The sequence below is a fragment of the Orbicella franksi genome, chromosome 11, assembly GCF_964199315.1.
Source record: "Orbicella franksi chromosome 11, jaOrbFran1.1, whole genome shotgun sequence".
Classification (NCBI taxonomy): Eukaryota; Metazoa; Cnidaria; class Anthozoa; order Scleractinia; family Merulinidae; genus Orbicella; species Orbicella franksi.
In genome coordinates this window covers 9949401-9967052 of record NC_138155.1, presented here as the reverse complement: position 1 = coordinate 9967052, position 17652 = coordinate 9949401, and the positions used below count along the sequence as shown (strand labels likewise).

General features: G+C 38.6%; 1 pseudogene; it reads right to left on the bottom strand.

The window, feature by feature from the left end:
• Positions 1–928: 928 nt before the first annotated feature.
• LOC145502074 (uncharacterized) lies at positions 929–11963 on the bottom strand (annotated as a pseudogene).
• Positions 11964–17652: the final 5689 nt, after the last annotated feature.

The window sequence follows — 17652 nt, the reverse complement described above, 5'->3', positions numbered from 1 at the left end:
TGCTGTGTTCTGTTCAGTAGCTGCTCACAGATGATATAAAAAATAATGTGATAGATGATTATGCAAGTGTGCCACTGATGTTCTTACCACATTTTGACGTGCACTGTGACATAGTACTCAACAGATGCACGGTAACATTGAATCTGCATATGCATGTTTTTGCTTTTGTTTTTGTTTTTGTTTTTTTAGTAGCCCCTCAGCTGTGCATGTTCTATTAATGGAAATCCGAGATTTTGACTGCCTCTCTCATTGTTATCTACAATGCGCTGAAAGACAACAATCGCTCGGGCTGCTCTTGAAACTGAAAATTATGCTTAAGTTTTGATTTAAAAAAATACCTACGTTTGTACGTTTTGTGCTTGTCTACTAAAACAATTACACTACTCGCCCTTGTTCTCTATGAGGAGTAGTCAAATCAGCTACGCCTTGTTAACGATTCGTTCACAGAAAACTCAGGGTTGTATTCTAATGTTAAATAAGGAGTTTAAGAAGCCACAACGGCGAAGCGAAACTACCTAGGAATCTCGCGATACTCGAAACTGAATATGGAACACAGCGTTAAATTCGAAATTGAAATTTAAAAAAAATTAGCCGTCGTCGTGAACGTTTTCTAGACAACGCATAGTTTGGTAATTTCACGTTGTTGCTTTGGAGAGGACGGCAAAGAAATGTACAAAGAATTATAACGCGCGTGCACAGCCATTGCTCTGCTCAATAAACCTTTTGTTTAGCGACGTTCTCGTTGCCGCTGTCTTTGTGGTTTATGTAAACTCCCTAATACGCCAAGGCTAAGGCCCCGGCCACACGTATCCGGATATTTTTGAATCCGCAACTTTTTCTTTCCGGACTCAAAAATTTCCCCGTGCTACCGTAACGTACTCAAATCGAGTTCGCCTGTCCACACCCATTCGATGGCATCCGGATTCACTCTAGAGAAACTACATGTAGGCCTACACGTTGCGCCGCCATATTGGTTTATTGTCCAGTAAGAGACTGGACACGATTTTGATACGACATCGAATTCGAAAATATCCGGATTCACGGTCCACAAGTTATCGGATTCATTGCGGATGTATTTTTTTTTTTTTTTTTTTTTTTTTTTCACTCTGGAGAGCGGATTAAAAAATATTCGGATTGGTTGGCGAATTCGTCAGATGCGTGTGGACAAAAGCAGTATCCGGAAAGAAAAAGTTGCGGATTCAAACATATCCGGATACGTGTAGACGGGGCCTAGGTGTTGAGATCTGACAAAGGGGTGCACACTACAATCATTAGGGTAACAAACAAACAGTGTTAATATTTAGGCTGGATCACACTGGGATCAAGCCATTTCTCAAGCTGTCTGATCTTCTTTACTTCAGCTGCTGATATCTTGAACAGTCGGACAGCTTGTAGACTGAGACCAGTGAAAGCTCGGCGCGGATAGTGACGTAGCTGGTCTGGACTCAAACCTGGAGCAAACAAAGACAAACAGCTTTATTGCAGAATAGCAGAATGATTACATTTTAACTGTGTTGGTTGCATTAGTTTTAAGCAATTTTAAGCATTAATTGATTGATTGATTGATTGATTGATTGATTGATTGAAACCAGGGCCCGAATGAGCGGTTTCTCTTTGTATATTAAGATCTATTTCGTAGTAAAAAACAATGAATCGAATTCTTGGGACCTGCTTACCTTTGCGGCGCAATGCTTTGCCGCCAAAAGAAGTAAATTATTTTAGGAAGAACTTTGGCAAAAAGTGTTGACAAAACTGAAGCTTCATTGTAGCAACCCCCTATGAGGAAAAAGCCGTTAGTTTCTCAGACAGAAGCTTGAATTTAAGGTTGCCAATTTTTTCGAAAAAGGAAATTAGTGTTTTATCTAGAAACATAAGGGATTTACGCCTACTTTTCATGTTCGTTTAATCATTTTCACTTTGATTGCTTTGTTTTTAATTTTTTTCTTGTTTTCTTGTTTTTTTTTTTTGTGCGTTTTTCTTCCTTGTGACGTCGTTACTGCTACTTGACTGCCCCTGAACCTTGACAGATCTTAGAAAAATTAAAACATAGCTCTACACCCAATACAGTGGGACAGAGGGAAAGAGTGAGAGACGAGTTAAATATTAAGAAGAGATATCGAATAAAGAAAGAACAAAGGAGAGAAAGACCAAACGAAAGAAAGGAAAAAGAGAGAACGGGAAGAAAAAATGAAAAATATAAAAAAAAAAAAAAGAAAAAGAAAAGAAATAAAGAAAAGGAAAGGAGGGAAAAGAAGAATGAAGTAAGTTGTTGGAATATTCGGCCACTGGAATGTGTCTCTAATATAAAGTGCTGGATGCATGAACGGTTTCTTACCTGCAACCTTTTTCCTTATCTCTTCTTCTGGCTTGAAAGGCTCGTACTCAATGCTTACACCTCCTGGTTGGTTGGAAAGATCAATCAGTTCAGCAGGTCTCAGCTGTGTTTCTGGCATGTCTTCTCGAACCGTCGGAAAGTATGCGTTCTTGTGGGCCAGGCTTTTCTTTTGCCAATCGTCCCAGATCTTATCGATGAAACTGTGATGAAGAAAAAACTCTGGAGCGGAAGCGGCTTCTGATGTGCACATGGTGGCCCCGATTTGACAGTGTACGTTGTCATGCAACGGTCCTCTCAAAGTCCGTTCAAACTCAGTGAATTCACCCATGCTCAAGGCCCTTATCACATCTATCTCTTCTGGAGGATTTCCATTGAAATTCCGCATTAGGCAGTCTGGCCCACGGCGCGCGTTATCTGGTCTCACTCGGCTCCAGGCGTCCTTTCTAAAGGGACCGTCCAGCACGCAGTTTTGATCAGTATCTACACCATCTCCTCCAAACCCGGTGTCTTTGTTCCAAACGTTATCTGGACCTGTGCTAAATGGTTCCCTGGAATCTAGACTCCAGTCCCAGTAGGTCGCTGTAAAAGTGCAATCGGCTTTTCGCATAAGGTTCTCGTATTGCAGTATGTAATAACGATGCCAGGGGAGAAAGTGTTTCTTTTGATGAATTTCTGTACTGAACAGCCTATAGTGCTGATTTATGAGCTGTTCATATTCTGCCCTATATTTACCACCTTTTGCAGATACTTTTAATATAGTATCTATGTGACGTTTTCGCTCGGTATCTGTCTATGATGTGAATTCTTTTCTAATTCGAACACAGTTAACCAATTGGCCTCCAACACAGGTGCACCTTTGCCCACATTCATCATAGGAAGTGCTTCCCTCTTTGCAACCGGTACTTACCTCTCCACCTAACATCAAAACAGCAATAAAGACTTAAAGGAAGAAAGACTTTAAACTTCGTCCACTTCTAACACCTGAAAAGCATTTGCACATATCTCTTTATACTATAAAAAAAAAAAACCATGGTTTGTTGCAAATTATCTTTTCCAAAAGCATTTAAAGGATTTCATGTACTACGGAAACAGGAAGTGGTTGTCCGTTTCTATTTATATTGATGGAATAATGTTATAGTAACTAGGAGGTGCTAAAGATATCCTTTGCTTTTTTAAGCGATGACATCGAATTATTTGACAATGTAATCAGAGTGATCAATACCTCCATATGGACAAATAATGGACAATTTTAAGTTTTCAAGGGAAACAGTTCGTATCAAAATGATTAATTTTTGAAACTAAAAGTAATCCTACCTGGCTCAAAATGATTGTACTCATTTTTGGACGAAACATCAAATTAGTCGAGAAACAAATCTCATAGGCGTCAATAAGTGCCCGTGAACAGCTTACAAACGGAGTTCGAGATCTTTAGCAGTCTCGGAAGAAGTCACATGTTTGCTATATTTGCGTATTTAGTTTGATTCCTGCAAACATTTGCTCAAAAGTGTTAAGTTAATCACAACATCATTCTATTACTTACCACAAGTTCCCCACCTTCCTTTGTAGTAAGTGTCCAACGAACACCACAGCTCGTTGTGATTAGTTTTGGTACAGGAGTTGTATTTTACTCCTTTGTAAGTAAAAGGTAAACTGCAGCATTTGCCTTTCGTTGTCTTTATCTTACATTCAGGTTCTGGGGAGGACGTTTCTAATACACAGATGTAAGGAATAACAAAAAATACAACGTTAACTTAACAGTCCTACAAATGTCCAAAGGAACGGCTTCGTCGTAATACCATTAGTTATTGCCTGATCCCTTTAGAAATACTGAGTTGAAGAATGCTTGAACGAGGATATGTTAAGCTAGCGGTGAATCACATAAAGGATGTACCATGTTAAAGGACCTTAGCGTACCTGTTGATGTGTGCTCTTAATGCGAACGGCATTTATGCTGCTACATGATGTATCTAGCGCGGTTGCAAAGCAAGGCTGAACGATTATAGTTTTCGTGACCGCTGTACTGAGCCTGGGACGGATTTATGATCTTGATTACCCCATCCCTCTTGAAATTAACTCTGTTAAATTCTTTAATATCCACCTTTCAGATGGTGAAACTTTTGAGCTTGGTTTAGTTTTGTTCTTATTACACTTTCACTGCCTTTATAGGTAGTTCACGGCATTTCTCTTTTACGTAGTTTTGCAGGACTTCAAATTGTGTAATTACAAAACTAAAGAAAAGACTTTTAACTCAATGAGGATATGCTGTATGATTTTTAAGGCCAATGTTTTTAAGCTTGATATTAGGTCTGACACCTCTCTAACGACTGATATTCATGGCTGGCTTTAATTACTAATTAAGATAGAAGGGTTTTTTTTTTCCTTTAATCTTCATGGGAATTTAAAAATGATTTTTAAAAAAATATGTAGAATTAGCTATTAACTAATGGATATCAATGCTATATACTCAAGCCAAATAGGTCGCTTCAAAATAGCTAATTTTTAAGATAAATTATATCATATCAGGCTCTGATCGGGTCTTGTTTATGGACCTTCGCGCTAACTATTGGTAAGATTCTTTATCTCTTGTTTCAATTTATTTTTTTTCTTTAAATCTCTATGGAAGTTTTAAATTAACTTCTTGAAAAAATGTAGAAAAAGGAGATAACAAATGGTGGTTTTTGGCTGTTAACTCAAGGCAGATCGACAGTTTGCTTCAAGGTAGTTCATTGTCAAGCTAAATTACACCTTTTGCTGTTCATTTACAGAAAATAAACATTCATTTGTGTCCAAATTTCTTTCATTATGGTGAATAAACTCTCATTAACACCAATATGACCTTCATTTGAGCGTAAGGAACCTTCAAGAATAACATTTACATATGTATTAACATTCAAAATCATCAAAAGATAAACAATACCTTCATTTGACATTCATTGACTGTAAATGTATTTTCATTTTGGTTGAAATAAAATTCGTTGTCTCGAAACGACAATCATTTACACTTTAGGACAATCAGTTTTCAACAAAAGACTTTCAATAACACAATTTGCATGAGAACTCACAATCAATTGCATTATTATGCAACCATATCCATGAAGGTAACAATCTTTAGTGCGGTAAGACAAACATTAGCGTGTTTTCACCTAACGTTAAGAGAAAACAACAGCTCATTCGCGCAGTCCTTTTGAACAGAGATATCTCGCCCAATTTTCCTCGAAATTTTGATTATAGAACAAGGGACCATATGTACTTTTTTTAAAACATATTGTCACAATCCTCCCCTTCCAGATATATGTAAATTCGGCCACTTATGAAACTTTTTGCGTACAACTCAGAGGGCGCACTACATGTACATGTACAGTATACGTGTGTCATAGTGACAGTTAGATTTCTCCAGAAATGCCACGAAGAAATAGAATCCCATTTTAACACCGCGAAAGGATAGTCAGGGCCTTTGAAGATGTCAAAAGAGACGAAGCAAGACACCAGGGAATTGCTCTGTGAAATTATCGCACGCAGCTGTTGCAGCAAGCTCTACAACGAAATATTGGTACCATTACGGCAGCTAAATGTGGACAGTGGTTTCGTTTCATGCAAACGTATTTGCCACGATGCCTCAATAGTAAGGCAATTGAAGGATAAATCGTTCAGCGAATTTGATATTCTATCTTTCAAAAATAAATGTTATTATGGCTGTAATGTTTGTCTCGCCGCATTAAAGATTGTTACCTTCATGGATATGGTTGCCTAATAATGCAATTGAATGTTAGTTCTCATGCAAATTGTGTTATTGAAAGTCTTTTGTTGAAAACTGAATGTCCTAAAGTGTAAACGATTGTCATTTCGCGACAACGAATTTTTTTTCGACCAAAATGAAAATACCTTTACAGTCAATGAATGTCAAATGAAGGTATTGTTTTTCTTTTGATGATTTTGAATGTTAATGCATATGTAAATTTTATTCTTGAACGTTCCTTACGCGCAAATGAAGGTCATATTGGTGTTAATGAGAGTTTATTGACCATAAAGAAAGAAATTTGGACACAAATGAATGTTTATTTTCTGTAAATGAACAGCAAAAGGTGTATATCGTAATTCTGGCCCTGGAAATGCTTCACCTCGTTTCAACTCGTTTCACCTCGGCAAAGCATCAACTTATTTGACAGATGGATTACACACGTACGGGGTGGTCAAAGCCCTAACCCTAAATCCCAACCCCTTGTAGACATTTACTTTTGAGTGTTAAGTTAATCTTAATATCATTCTAATACTTACCACAATTTCCCCACCTTCCCTTGTAGTAACTGTCCAGCGAACACCATAGCTTGTTGTGCCACGCTTTGGTACAGGAATTGTATGTTACCCCCTTGTAAAAGAAAGGTAAACTGCAGCATTGGCCATTCGTTGTCTTTGTCTTGCATTCCGCTTCTGTGGAGCACGTTTTTAATTAACATATGAAAGGGACAACAAAAGTACACCGTCAAGTGACAGCTAGTTAAATATCCACAAATGTCATTTTCGGAGTGAGGTAAAGTCTGAATTGGAGCCAAGTCGCCCATCCGGCCGGTGCTCACCTCCGGTTTAACCTCCGGCTCACCTCTAGCTCACACCTCGTTTTTAGGGGAAGCATTAACTTATTTAACAGATAAATCACAGAGCAGTCAAAACCCTAGCCCTAAACCCTAACCCCTTGCAGACATTTACCTTTCAGTGTTACGTTAATCACAACATGATTCTCATATTACTTACCACAATTTCCCCACCTTCCCTTGTAGTAAGTGTCCAGCGAACACCACAGGTTGTTGTGCCACGCTTTGGTACAAGAATTGTATTTTACCCCCTTATAAAAGAAAGGTAAACTGCAGCATTGGCCCTTCGTTGTCTTTGTCTTGCATTCCGCTTCTGTGGAGCACGTTTTTAATTGACGTATGAAGGGAACAACAAAAGTACACCGTTAAGTAACAGGTAATTAAATATCCATAATGTCATTCTCGGAGTCAAGTTAAGTTTAAATTGTCGCCAAGAGGCCCATCCGGACGGTGCTCATCTCCGGTTCCAGTAGCGTGAAGCGATTAGGAGTATTTCTTCCCTCTAGCACCCGCTTGTTCTAAGAATAGCTCGCTTGTTTAAGATCTTTCAACACTTCGTGAAAACGAACTGCGAAACCGCGGACTGTACGTCGACCGGCTACTGCTAATTTGAACTGTGGTTTTACTAGTCTCATTTGTAATATCAATAGTATTAAATGTTTCAAGAACGTACTATCCTTTTGAACTGTAGCTTAAGTCTTCCGAAGGATAGATAACGCTATCGTCCACTAAATATCACACTATCTACATGGTAAGGAAATTTTTTTGTTTACCAACACTTAAATATATCTACTGGATGTCGATTCGCTAGTGGATAGTGTTATTCAGCCCCCAGGAACAGCTGGACCCAGATGTTGCAAAATATATCTTAGAAGAAAGAGTTTTAATAAACCCTACCTTGTCCACACTGTACATTTTGTGGCCAATCACACCGGTCCGTGTCCTTGTTGTATTTTAAGCCGCGGTAACAGTTCTTTTTGTACGTTATCCAGTTTGAGCAGGTGATGAACCCGGAACAATTATCCGGATCTCGGTAGTTTCCATTAGCTTTACCGTAGCAAAAACCACCTCCTGGAAAACAAATATATATATATATATATATATATATATATATATATATATATATATATATATATATATATATTTATATGTCTGAATTTATGAAAACCGTGTTAAAGACTTTGCACCAAAATAGCGGGCATGTTTTTGGAAAATCGGTTAAAAAATGTACATAAATATGGCCATGTCGTACCGAGAGTCTATCTACCTCGTGTACTCTTAATAGAGTCCATACCATGCCTATACAAGCCTTTGAAATCGCTGCAAATGAGTCGAACGAGCCAAACAAAGCTAAATTAGAGCTTACATTGATCATTTGGTTCGCCGCGGCACTAATTTAGACAGGCTTAACCTCTGCGATTTCACCTAAATGACCTCACTATGTCTTTACTGTGGGTTAAATGAGCCAGTCACGCTAACAAGAGCATGGTAAGCAGTGGAATCGGTTATTTACCTCTATATTTCAGCCAAAAAGTAACCGTTACGTGACATTTCATCTCAATATCTGACCGGATTCGCAAAAACATAGCCATAGAATTTGACTTGTCACTGATAATCTTGCTACAATTCTGTCCTAGAGCTAGCTTTCCACGAGGCTTATCGTAGCTCAAATAGCAGCAAATAACTCTCCTGTATGCCTTTTGAGGCCAGGAAGACTAAATTCACAGTCTTTTCCTTGAATCATGAATTGTGCAATTTAATTAAGAGTGCTTTTAACATGAAATTGGAGTCTAAATCAACACGAACGTACAGATATCAAAAGCGCGGCGGAGAGCCAATCTATTGCTTTCTAAAGGCCTGCATCGTCCTAAATGGACTGAACAAGAGCTTCCTACATCGAGAATCGATTGCAATTCAAACAAACTAGGCCATAGTTAGCAGTAAGCGAACACTCAACATGTTGTCGTTACGTCAATTATCGCCCGGAAACCACCCAAATAAATTTCTTCCGCGCTAGCGAATCACAGACAGTTCTGATACTTAGCTAAGCCGAGAGCGCCTAAAATTGATAAAACAAGGAAATTCTACTCACGATCAGCGCTTGAACTCATGTTCTTCTCTCTCCTCATGGCCATGTTTTGCTGGCAAATAGCAATGTCCCGGATGTACTTCAATTTTGTCGAGCGCGGAATGGCACATCCACATCTCAACAGATTTTTTTTCTAAGTCTTTAGCTACATCAAAGTTCCAAGAAAATGACGCCAACAGCAGCTAGAGATGTCTAGTCCATTGCACTTGTAAGCCCTAAATCGATGTGGCTAAAGAGTTTTGCTGTCTAAAGCAAGCACAACATTATCGCCACAGGGCAAACGGCCTACTGTTAGGAGACTAAATGTGACCCGTACAGTTTACACATCTCCTCAGGCCCGCCTCACGTACGATAATGGACGACGCTTGCTAGCAAATCGTTAGACTTGGGCCTTCATTGGACTTAATGATGTCCTCGGGCAGACTTCCTTTAGACAGCAAATACAGAACGCTAATCGGTCGCTCCTTGTCAGAGTCACCGCGCGAACTGAATTCAGACGAGTGTAGCGTGGACTAAACTTAACGCAAATTGAAAAGGGGGAGGGGGTGGGGGGGGGGGGTCGATAAATAATAAAAAAAAAACCCTAAATAAATGAAACATGCGGCAAGGAGTTTCTACATTTCATGCTAGGTAAGATTTACAAGCTGCTGTCACAGCGAAAGCAGAAAGAAAAACAAACAAACAAACAAACAAACAAAGAAATGAAAAAAAAAAAAAACAAACAAAAAAAAAAAACAAATAAATAAAAAAACACCCGATTCAGTCTTTAACACCGTTTTCATAAATCCAGACATATATATATTAATAATAATAATAATGGTCTAATTTTAAAAGACCTTGGTTTTTGCTTTTTAATGTAAAATATGGGTCACGTTTTACCGATTTCGACTTTTTTTCTCGCTAATCACTGATTTCCTTGGGAATAGCGATTGTCCTAAAAATACGTTAAGCAAACCTTCAATCTATTTCTAATAACCGGTGTAATTATCACCTCAATCCGACTGAGGGGACCCTTGAAAAGGCTGATTGAAAATTCGAGGTAAAGCTGTAGAAGCTCTAAGGTGAGTCTGGTTCCTGATTGTACAGTAGGACGACCCAGTCCAGCAAATGTCAGTCACATATTTGCCATTGTGTCTTCATTTCCTTACGCCACCTCGAAACTAATTCTATTGTAGCGGAGCTCCGGCAGCCCGAAGTGGCCGCCAAGCGGAGCCCAATACTCATATAGGAATGAAAAATAAACCAATCAATTGATTTTCTCACGGTTATCATGGCTAGCGGTATTGCTCGTGAGCGCGTGCGCACGACGGCGGCGGCGACGGAGTCGCGCAAGATGGCGGCATACTCTAGCTAATAGGTTGACAGAGGCAGCCTTAGTTTATAGCGTTGAATAGATTTTACTTTATATTTTAGTCTCCCCAATTAGTAGAACACTTGTGCTCAGCTATTAAGACTTGAGACTTAAATAAAGTTGTCATTCATTCATTCATCCATCCATCCACTCATTCATTCATTCATTCATTCATTCATTCATTCATTCATAGCGTCCCTCTTTGATATTGGACAACCACGTTATGGTCAATTGACATCTGTCAAAACAAGGTATTCGCTGACCAGTATCACGTGACCATATCGCGGGCTCAAATTTTAGAGCTCATTGAGGATACGTGTTTTTTTGAAGTTCACAGCTGACCAATTTCTGGTTTTCAATTGGATCGCGGGTTCACGTCAGGTTAACTTGCTGTAATCAGGGCTGGGTTGTTAGGAAGCCGGTTTGACGCTAACCCAGGATTAAAAGTTAACCGAAGGATATTTTTTTCTTGTACACAAATGTTTTTCACTCCTTATGTTTTGTGTATTTTGCGATTATTTTAACTCAAAACAGAAGGCCAACCAATGTAAACAGAAAATCTCACCGCAAAGTTACAAAACTCAAATAAAAATTCTCCCTTATCCTGGGTTAGCTTAATCAGACTTTGAAGAATCCGGCCCTGAGCCCCGCATTTAGACTTGGCTAACTGGAAACTACTGAATTCACGAATTTGATTGGCTGAAATCGATTTTAACTGCGGACAAGATTTTCCCATCTAGACCGGCATCTAGACCGGTATTATTTTGCGGGTAAAAAGCTGCAAACTAACATACAAAAACATTGACTATTTTCCCCTAAAAATACAAGTGGAAGTGACGAAAAGCCTGATGAGAAAGAAAAAGTAACGGCGAAAAAAAGCAAAGAAGGACCAAACTTTGACAGATTTAAGTTCAGCTCATCGGCGTTCGCAAGCAAAATCAGTCAGCTAGTATAAGCCACAGTTAAATTAAACGAATTAAATTTTTGGTTGTCATGTAATAAACATCTTGTTAACCGAGCTTAGTCGGTCTGTACGGGAGAATCTTGTCCTCGGTCGTGAGAAACAGACCTCACTGCGTTCGGTCCGTACTGACGACCTTGGTGAAGATTCTCCCATACAGACCTCCTGCTTGGTTAATAAGAGCTAAAAAATAACCCATCTATGTTTTGTGTCGTGGTAAGAACTTCTTTCTTCTTTTTTTTTAGGGGGGTTGCTTTGTTGTGTTTTGGCTTTTTTTAACATTTTTGTTTATCATCATCATCATCATGATTATTTTCCATTATCTATTTTTATTATTATTTCTCGTATTGTTATCTGATTTATCCATTGTCGTGTTAAAATCAAAGGATCCATGATCTCAACAGCCACCCGGTCTTCATGGCCTATAAAAATATAGCCGAGTCTCCAATGGCCTACCTTGGCTCCCGTGGTTAGATTGACCATAATATCGTCTGGAATGCGCGAGACACACCAACGCAAAAAGAAAGCAACTGAAGGTAATCATGACGCGCGCTTGGCTGTCAGCTGTCAAAAAAGGACAAAGAAAATAGAAATAAGTCCAATCATAATATCACATTATTATTCTGAATGTAGTTGCTTACTTCAAGAGATGTAGCTTTTTCTGCTCGATGGCTTGCGCCCTGGACTCCACTGCCACGCTCGAGTCGTGGCATTTTGAGATTGGTATTTGATACTGTTGTGCAATATTTCTCTGCTGGATTGCGACAGCATATATACTATTTTTTCAGTCGTTTGATTTTGTGTAGATAACAAATTTTTCAATTGTAACAAAGAGCCAGGCGAACAACAAATTGAACTTTGGTTAATTCGTTTTACATTTGTTGTGCGCTTTTTTAATTTATTATTATTATTATTATTATTTTATTTAAAGTAACACACTTTTAACAAATGAGTAGTACGTGAATCGATCCCGATTTGAAGAAACTAGGCGCGCACAGTGGTCCCAGAAGGAGATTTCGATCCAAGACACTCCAACACATTTCTTTAATCATAGCAACACTTACATGACTCAAACTTCTATTAAATGTCATTACTTAGAATTTTCTTAGGTCTGAATTTATAAAGATGTTAAAAGCAATTTTTTTTTTTTCACTTCAACATGCGCCTTCATGTAATTTCGTTCGAAGTGGCGGGGACACTAGAACGAATTTAAAACGATTTAAGAGATCCTCAAGATGTTTTTCGAGTGGAAAACAACTCAGAAGGTATTTTATTTAATTATCTACGAAAGAAATTTTCTGAATAACCTCGAGATTTGAAGTGAGAATTCTAGCTAAATGATCGTACCTGTCGTTTCCCAAGTGTTCGCGATGTTAACACAAGTTGTTCAGATGCGACTAACCACCCTTTGGATCGCCAGTTTCACGCTTGGAATCTCAGTTATTCGGATCGCTTATTCGTATTGAATAATCTGACGTTGCGCAGAGCTCGATAACTTCAGATAAGAGCTTCGTTTTGCAGTGTTCTCGTTGGGGAGGAATAAAGTAACTCTAATTTACATGTATGGAAGGTTACCACGGTGACTGTAACTGACGCGATACTTCTGTTCACGCCTCGAACAAATAGTAGCCGTCAATTCCAGATGTTTACTTTTGGGATACGTTTGCTTTGTTTAATTGAGGTTTGACATAATTTTTTGTTTCTCTCAACTTTTTTAACGTCTTTTTGTAATTTTTGCAAAACATTACTTCCCAAGAAGGCAACCTATTTTTTCAGAAAATAACTTTTGTGCCCTTTCAAACGAGATATGGTAAACGCTTTGCTGTAAATCCTTGGTAAGATATCAGTTATGTAAAGAACTATGATGTGTTGAAATTGTCGTAAAAAACCGTCCGGATAGAATTCAGAATAGTCTGTGTTGGGGTGGTTTTAGTTGGCTGATTGTTTGGATTCTATTCATGATAAATTGCCTATTAATTAAGTTATCGGAACATCATGAGTGACTTAGTTCATAGAATAATGTTAAGAATCATGATAAAGGCAATTATTTAGTCTGGACGATATTTCGTTGTTTTATTGCTAAAAACATAAGTATCAATCTTGTCTATAAACAATAAGTTTATTTTATTTCCCTGTGTATAAGCTTTTCGCACGGATAAATTAACTTTGTAACTTACATTTGAAGTAGCGTGGGCGCTTTACGTCAACAAATATGTGCTTTAATTGGCAAGGGATGAGGAGATGGTATGATACATTTTTCGCTTGGTTAATTTTTTCGGTCCGTAATTAGGTAAATAGAGGATATTACATGCCCGCGCGTGGATACGAATTTTCTCTTCCAGTGTTCAACTCGATATCTCACAGTGAGCGCCGCGAATGAGTGAGATATTGAGTTGAACACGAGAAGATAAAATTCGTATCCACAAGTGGGCATGTAATATTCTGTTTATCATACTCAGGTATATTAAGGGCTGGGTCATCTTTTCCTTAGTCAAAAAGTGAGGGAGAAACGGTTCATACAATGTGGACAAACCTTGGCTGCAGGTTACATCTCCACTTAATAGATAACTTAACGTTGTTGTCTTACTTGAAATGTGTCACGTGACCAAATAACAGACCACTTCCGGTTAAATTTTGAAAGCTTCTGCAGACAGGGGAAAACGTTCCTTCATCAGCGTTTTGTTCTGTAGTTTTACTACCTACCAGAGAACAGTACCCAATGCAATTGGAACGGTTGTCAAACCTTGCTGAAAGTCTCTCTAAGTAGTGTGTATAGTTACATTAGTGACAGTTCTTTGGTCACGTGACTTGGACATGCATTCCAATTACATTGGGTATGGTACTTGGGTAAGTAGTCAGACTACGCAATAAAATACTGAATAAGTACCGTTCTTCCCTGTCTGCAGAGGCCTTAAAATCTAAACCGGAAGTGAGCTGTTATTTGGTCAAGTGATTGGTTGCCATGGCAACAACAGTATTAACTAAACTTGTTTTTGGCCGTCGTTTACCATAGCTAAGTTAGAAGCCTTCTGTACGCATGGTTCTCTAGATAGACCACCCCTGGAAGTTTTACACTAAATAAAAACTGACCCACTCCTTAATATACCTGAGTATAAATATACTATTGACGACGTTTTTGACGATTTTCCGACCACTTTCCGAAGATTTCCTAAGATTTTCCAAAATTGTTCCGAAGGCCAGGCAGATACTTTCGAACATTTTCCGAACATTTTCTGAACATTTTCCGAAGATTACTGAAGATTGCCGAAGAAGAGGAACGAAGAAGATCCGAAGATGTTTCGATCATACATCAACAAATTTAAGTGTAGTTAAAAGAAAAATGTTATCAAAAAGAATGATATCTTCACAGTGTAAAAGATAAAAATAGTTTATCTTTTTCTCAGGTCGTGAGTGGCGGAATTCAACAAATCCTGCAATCTGATTGGTTCCGGGAGCGGGCGGAATTTTCTCATCCGGACCGCCACAGCGGGCGGAATCCGTCGAGTTGATCTATTTTCGTAAACGAATTAATTAGCGGTAATCGTCAATTTTTCGCCCTTTTTACACTTCTATCGACGATTAATCAACGCAGGTTTATCTCTATTCACCTTTAAATGGCAGGAAAAGTCACTGTGAGTAAATTCAATTGAGTTTTTTGAAGTTGTGAAAGTTTGTTTGACTGTTTGTAGCTCGGCGCTGTAATGACGAGTAATCCTGCGTGCCTCTCTTTATACAATTTTAATTAAAAAAAGACTTAATTTCAGTCGAGTTTACCTCTCTGATCGTTGGTGTACTTGAGAGAATTTCTGTGGAATACACTTAACGAATTACCTCGCTATCTGCTGCTCAATTTACGGTAGAAAACTCTGATTTCGAGTGATTCGCAACGACTGACAGAAATTGTTTTTGTGGTACAACTTCAATCTTTGCGCCAAATTTCACACCGGAAAAACACTTTCGGAGAACTAAACTGGTGAACTAAAGACCACTAACATAAAGTAGTTCGAAATACATCTGTTCTTTAATACATATTACCTTGTCTAGTATCTGAGTTACTCGCTCGTTCGCTAGTTAGATTTTTTTAGGATGGTTTGTGCACGGCGCGTAAGCCAATTCAATGACAAAGTTGCGTAAAAAAACCAACTTGTAAGCCAATTTACAGCAAGAAAAAAAGATAAACATGTTATTGTCCGGCTTAGGGTCGGTCCGTATAGTGAAAAACTGTGACCGAGGTCTTGAACATGTTTTTAAGACCTCGGTCACAGTTTTTCCCCATACGGACCTACCAGCCGGCCAATAACATATATATCTTCACTGCGCGCGATGAAGACATGATTTTTTAGTAAAAGGAAACTCCTGGTATTTCACTAGTGTTTATATAAGAAAGAGTTATTATGTGCCGTCTGGAAGGTCTGTGGTGGGTTTAAGTTGGGTTCAGTGATTCTCAAAAGAAACCCCGTTTCGGATCAAAAACTGCTGAGAGGGTTATAAATGCGAGAGAAAGCTCACTTCTCGATTGTTCTCTCTTTTATGTTTTGTAGACTTTAAAGCGTCAATTCATGATTCACAATCATCCAGAAAGTATGTTTTCTCTCACAAATAACCAGTAAAATTGGTCAAAACGTGTTACATTCTTTAAGAATAGATCAAATATCATGCAAAGGGAAAAAAGGTAACTCTTACAGTTTGATTGATATTTATCTATACTAGCCGGACGCATAATCCGTCGGGGCGGACTTGGGCAAGTGCGGCCTCTAGCGTGTCTTGCTACACGTGTGTGTCATATTACAAGGCATGTCGTGCCATTAAAAGTAGACTCATACATCAAGAGGAATTATCTGCGTTCTTGCGTCGAACTGAAAGCTTTTTTGATGGTAAGGTCCGTCTTCACACCACCGGAGACGCATAACTGACCGTTTGAAGAGATGGCGAATTGGTTGCACGGTTGAGTGATCCGCTAAGGGTTTTAAAAACTAGCAAAAAAACTCCACAAAGAAGAATGAAAAACTGAACCTCGCATGTTTGCTAACCTCTGGGAGCATTCAACAGGAGCCGAAAAAACTAGAGGCTCATTTATTTAGCAACACTTTTATTTCCAGCACTTATTGTTAGCATCAACATTTTTCAGTAACAACTGCGCCAACGGAATCAGATGATACCTTTGAGGGAAATTAGCAAACATTTTATAACAGATGCTCTTGTTTACGGATTAATTGCTGTGTCATTTGCGCTTGGCGCATAGCTTGGCTTGATTTGAAATTTATTTTTAGAGTTCTCTTTAAGGTATTATATGGTCTTTTTTCCAGGCGTCCGGTCTCTCTTTTATTACTATTTAGTGATTTTTTTTTTCGGGAGCTCCTCTACCGTCATCAAAACTATATATCTCTGTCTTGCCTCTCCAACTTTCTCCAAAGCCTTAGCTCGCATATCGTTTCCCTTCTTTTTCTCTTTCAATAAGTTACTTTTTCTTTGCTGATACCTCTCAGCAACCTCAGCCTTTTCACATATTTCTTCCATTCCTAAATTAAACCAGATACTTCAAATATCCAGCCGCAAATCTGAGTTATACACTGACGTAAAAGGTTTCATTAGCAAATGCTAAATTAAACTAGCGCGAGAAATTAATCAGTGTGCCAGCTGATAGAGTTTTATAAAGTAAAACACTGCTTTTCCAATTTTTAATGTCGCCAGCCTTTTTAATGTGTCAAAAATGTCACTTTAAATTAATTAACCATTTGGCATTTGAGTGCTTCTTGGTAGGGAAAAATTAGATTGCAATCAGTGTAAGGTATATTTATTTATGTATGCTTTCAAAAACGTCCTTCACTGAAAAAACATTTTTCACAACTGACCTAAGTTCGCATCAGCTTTCTCGCAGTTGCTTAAAAAATGAAATGAAACAAAACAAGACGAACGGAACGAAACGAAACAAAACGAAAAAGAAAATGAAGTGGTTTGCATAACAAGGGAAAGCAAATAATTTAAGTTGCTCGAAAGTAGCATCACGGGTCTATTTAGCGAAACGAAAGCGCACACTGACATTTTCAGACAACATGAAGTAGGCTGCACTCACGTCGGGCACGAACACACAAGTGAACGTCAACATACTTTCCCTTAATCATGCGCAGTTGACTTTTCGGCTTTTCTCTGATCTTCCAGAGTGCACATCAACGTCTGCGTCGTTCGTTGTTTAAGTCCGTTATTATGTTCGCCTTGAGACAGCCCCTAACTTAGACGAGGCAAACTGTACGGTGCTGATGAAAACGCAATGAGAGTAAACTCTTACTGATACGAATATTTATATCCTCCGATCACCGAAAGCTCGAA